Raw genomic sequence first — 5621 nt, forward strand, 5'->3', positions numbered from 1 at the left:
CATGTCTGAACTTATGCGAGGTTCACCTTTGAAGGAAGGAACAGTCTGTATGGGCACTTGGTGCCCTCATTTTAGTTTGTAGTACAGTATGTACCTACACACTCACCCTGGACTTAATCGTCCCAATTAAGATCACTGTTCCTCGCAGAGTTAAACAGTAGGGTTAACTACACGACCCACTGCTACCACAGATCTCTTAAGTTCCTCTACTTGCTTCGCATAGTGGCGAAAGAACACCCTGGAAGATTTCCAGCCCGTGTATGAACGGAGATGTTCAAAATCCATACAATTAAAGAAATTTAGGGATGAGGCAACTTTCCTCGGATCGTGACCTGCGGGTGTACTGTCAGGATCCGCTCTGCGAATAAAATATGTCATTTTCGCTCTGAGTTGATTCAGAGATAAATTTGAGCCTGATGTTTCTCCCCTGAATAGTTGACTACCCTTGAAGTCTGAAGTTCTACGAAGATAGACCTTTAGGCATTCTACTGGACATAGAGATGCATCTTCTTTCAGAGGGCAGATTCTCCAGGGACCCCACCTGTTGGTGGGTAACTCATTCTTGGCGAGAAACGTAGGATCCGGAAACAGGTTCAGCTCCCCCCCATCCAGGAACTGAACACGACCTGCCTCTCTCGAGAGGGCTACGATCTCACTAACCCTGGCCCCGGACGCGAGTGCAAATAGGAAAATAACTTTTTGCGTTAAATCCTTTAACGCACATTCTTCATTGCTCAACAGGGAGGCAAAATGAAGAACTTTGTCTAAAGACCATGAAATGGGCTTTGGAGGTGCTGAAGGTCTGAGCCTAGCGCAGGCTTTCCGAACTTTATTAAAGATCTCGTTACCTAGGTCGATCTGGAAGGCAAATAAAATGGGTCTCATCAAAGCCGATTTACATACTGAAATCGTGTTAGCTGCCAATCCTTGGCCATGGAGGTGGATGAAGAAAGATAAGCAGAAGTCTGTTGAGATCTCCTGCGGATTCTTTGCCTTTACAAAGGCCACCCACTTTCTCCAAGATGACTCATATTGCCTTCTAGTCGATTTGCACTTGTATTCCTCTAGGAAGTCTATGCTAGCTCTCGAAATCCCGAAACGCTTTCTCACCGCTAGGGCGAGAAAATCATGAGCTGCAGGGTCTGGGTTTTCTGTAATGAAGCGCAGACAGTCGACTTCTGGACTCGCTGGGTCAGAACTGGATGTGGTAGCGGCACGAACTTCATCTGTAGTTCCAACGCCAAGGGGAACCACATACTGTTCGCCCACTTGTGGGCCACTATTGCCGCTACCCCCTTGAAGGATCTCAGTTTGTTGAGGACCCTCAACAGAAGGTTGTGAGGAGGGAACAGATAAATCCTGGACCACCTGTTCCAGTCGAGGGACATTGCGTCCACTGCTTCCGCTAAGGGGTCCTCGTACGGGGACACGTACAGGGGCAACTTCTTGTTGTCTTTCGTCGCAAAGAGGTCTATTTGCAGTTCTGGGACTTGATTCAGAATGAAGGAAAATGATCCTGCGTCTAAGGACCATTCCGACTCTATCGGTGTGAACCTGGATAGAGCGTCCGCTGTCACATTGCGGACTCCTTGAAGGTGAACTGCCGACAGGTACCACTTCTTCTTTTCTGCCAATCGGAAAATGGCTAACATCACTTGGTTGAGAGGTGGTGACCTCGACCCTTGTCGATTCAAGCATCTCACAACCACCTCGCTGTCTGTCACCAATCTTATGTGGATCGAGTGACGCGGGGAGACTTTCTTTAAGGTAAGGAGCACTGCCATAGCTTCTAGAAAGTTTATATGAAAGGTCCTGAATAGCTTGGACCAAGTCCCCTGGACTTTTTTCCGATGAGAGTGACCTCCCCATCCCTCCTTTGAGGCGTCTGAGTGAATCGTCATCGACGGGGGAGGTGGCTGAAGAAGAACCGACTTCTTTAGATGTCTGGCTTGGGACCAAGGTCTGAGAAGAGTACGTAGCCGAGGCGGCACTGGTCTTCTCAGGTCTCTTCGCGCGTTTGATGCATACCTTCTCCAAACTCCGGTTGCATCCTTTAGCTGTGCTCTTAGCACTGGGTCTGTCACTGAAGCAAACTGGAGAGAGCCTAGTACCCTCTCCTGTTCGCGTCTTGATATCCATTTGGAATCTAGAAGTCTCTTGACAGAGCCCGCTATCTCCTTCCTTTTCTTCATTGGGATGGAGAAACTGTGTGACAAAAGGTCCCAGTGGATTCCCAGCCACTGGAACTTTTGGGATGGAGAAAGTCGAGACTTTTTCTTGTTGATCTTGAAGCCTAGGTACTCTAGGAACTGGATCACCTGACTGGAAGCTTGTAAGCATTCGGTCTCGGATGCTGCCCACACCAGCCAGTCGTCCAGGTAGGCTACTACCTGAATTCCCTTTAGGCGTAATTGTTTGAGAGCTGCGCTCGCAAGCTTCGTGAAAATCCTTGGGGCTATGTTTAGCCCGAATGGCATGGCTCTGAAGGCGTACAGTTTCCGCTGTAGCCTGAACCCTAGGTAGGGGGAGAGTCGACGGCTGATCGGGATGTGCCAATAGGCGTCTGACAAGTCTATAGAGACTGAGTATGCCCTCTTGGGCAGTAAGGTCCTTATGTGTTGCAGTGTTAGCATCTTGAATTTGCAATTCACTATGAACTTGTTGAGTGGTGACAAGTCCAGAATGACTCTGAGCTTTTCCGAGTCTTTCTTGGGAACACAAAACAGCCTCCCTTGGAATTTGATGGACTTCACCTTTCGGATCACATTTTTCTCCAACAGTTCTTGAACGTACTCCTCCAAAATGGGGGTGGAGTGTTGGAAAAACCGAAGGCATGGGGGTGGAGTGCTGTACCAGCTCCAACCCAGTCCATTCTTGAGTAGGCTTTGGGCCCAGGGATCGAAGGTCCAGCGATCCCAAAATTTCATTAGTCTCCCTCCTACCGGTATCGTTTCACTTGGACTGCCGTCCTGAGGTCTTGCCTCCTTGACCACGACCACCTCTGAATCCCCTTCCCCTTGAGGGGCGCCTAGACGAGCCTCTGGCTGCTCCTCTAGGCTTTGCACGAAAGGAAGAAGACTGTCCTTCGAACGTTGGGGTGAATGTGGTTGACTGACCTGGCACAGCCTGGGGTACCCACTGAAAAGTAGTCGGGGTTTGTGCCACCATCTGGGGCACTGGAGGCAAAGGCAATTGCAGTTGCTGTTGCTGTCTATAAGGCTTGGCTGGCCGAGACGGTAGCCTAGTCCTCATATTCTTCCTCTTAGGTTGAGGACCCTCATCCGGGGAAGATTTTCTTTTGATAGCCAGGCCCCACTTCTGGAGAAGGTTTCTATTCTCCACGGCGGCCTTATCAACAACCTCTTTGACCACATCGGTAGGGAAAAGGTCTTTTCCCCAAATGTTGGAGGATATTAACTTCCTTGGCTCGTGTCTCACCGAAGCCCCGGTGAACACGAACTCCCTGCAAGCTCTCCTTGCCTTGACGAAGCCATAAAGGTCCTTCGTCACTGTGGCTAGGTGAGACTTAGCCACAACCATGAACATTTCATGGACCTTAGGGTCACTTGCCATCGTCTCAAGAGTAGTCTGATGAGACATTGAGGCAGCCAGTCTTTCTTTTGTCTCGAACTCTCTTCGTAAAAGAAATTCGGACAACTTGGGGAGGTCCTCGCCGAATTGCCGTCCGGCAATATCAGCCTCCAACTTTCCCACTGAGAATGTCAGATGGACATCCTTCCAGTCCTTGTGGTCCATAGGCAGAGCCAGCGACAAGGGTTTACACTCCTCCAGGGAGGGGCAAGGCTTGCCGGCCTCGATTGCCTTTAGGACAGCCGCAAACCCTTTTTGTAAAAAGGGGAAGGCTCTATCAGAAGAGGACACAAAAGAAGGGAGCTTCTTGCTCAATGCTGCTACCTTCGAATTCGAGAAGCCCCTCTCTTTCATCGAGGATGAAAGTAGGGCTTGAGCCTTAGCATGGTCCATAATAATGACCTCTTTCGGCTCTGTCTCCTCCCTTGAAGCTGGTTCTTTTCTCAGCCGGACATAGCAGTCCGGATATGATGCCTTGCTGGGCCAGAATTCTACCTCCTCTAGGAGAACTGAACCCAGCTTATCCGAAATGACGATCTTACCAGTCGTCATTGGCATGTGCTCAGCATACCTCCATGGGTTAGCGTCTGAGCATATGGGAAGGTCTTTCACATTGAGCCTTTTCCGGGGCCCATGTGATTCTGCTAGGGACTGCATACGCAGTTCCATTGCAGCCGCCTTCTCCTGATTCTCCTTCTGCATTTGTTGGATCATTCCAACAATCGAAGAGAGGGCCTGTCCCAGTTCTACTGGGAGACCAGCGGATGTTGAGGGGATGGGCTCCGGCATCTGAACCGGAGTAGCCGACACCTCGTCGACCCCATCCTCTGCGACATCCGGGGTTTGAACTTGATCCTGACCTTCTGCCAGGAGGTCTTCTTCCAAACCTTCGTCCACATCAGACATCCTGTCACACAACTGGATGTCTTGCATCGCATCTGCGACTTCCTCGTCCACCTGGACTAGGTCTTGGGGGATCTCCTCTTGAGGCTGGGGAATCACTGCTTCAGCTGATGCCTGGGGAAAAAGATACGCCCTCATCTTCTCACTAGGAAGATAAGGGCCAGAGGTGTTCTTCTTGAAGCCCCTTACCCAAGTACGGAGCTTTTCCCTAGCTATATCCCTTGATTCCGTCGTTCTAGGGGAATCAAAAGCCTCAGTAATCAGGTTAGTGCATACAGTACATACCTGAGGGTCCCAATACTGGAGATCATCCTTGGAGACAGCGCATGCTGCGTGTCTCCTACAACACTCATGTCCGCAGAGGTTCCTGCTACGGACATTGCAGAAAACATTTCCGCACTTCGGAGGGTCCTCCTGTAAAGAGAAAAAATTTCCATGAGTATCAAGTGAACTATGTATCACTGGATATGCATAGTATAGCATAACAATTCATAAAGGAAAGACACACACTTGTGTTTCCCTCACAACCCATTGTTGCAGCTTTCCAGATAATAAAATCAAAATTGGTTTATCTCTACTAGAGTAACCAATGCAAGGTTTCCAGAGGAAACAGGTGGAGCTCACACCTAGGCAATGATTTTGAAATCCTGGATAATAGACGGGGAAGACTCTGCTTCCTGTCTGAGGGCAACAGCAAAGGGCTGTGCAAGAAAACACAATAGTGTTAGAAGATACAGTGCTGTACCTAAACTTTTACTATAGTTTTCTTCTTACTGTATATGCTATACAGAAGAATACTAGTACAGTATAGGAGGATGTGTGCCGGCCTGCCTTTGCCGGCCGGCACACACCACAATTAGCTTTAAAGTATACTACTTAACAGCTATAGGGCGGCAGCCTTCTGGTTCAAATGCTTGTGCCGTCGGCAGTAACTGCCGGCCAGCAACAGCCAGTGTTGGCCGGCAATGACTGCCGGCCAGTAACTACACAAGGTAGTACCTAGCTGCCGGCCACACTCTTGGTGACCGGCAGACAAGGACTGACATAAGCCAGCCGGCAAAGGTACAAGACCAATGCCAGCCGGCAGCAAAAGAACCAGAAGACTACACCTGCCCGGCTGTCTGCCT

This window comes from Palaemon carinicauda, chromosome 37, assembly GCF_036898095.1.
Source record: "Palaemon carinicauda isolate YSFRI2023 chromosome 37, ASM3689809v2, whole genome shotgun sequence".
Classification (NCBI taxonomy): Eukaryota; Metazoa; Arthropoda; class Malacostraca; order Decapoda; family Palaemonidae; genus Palaemon; species Palaemon carinicauda.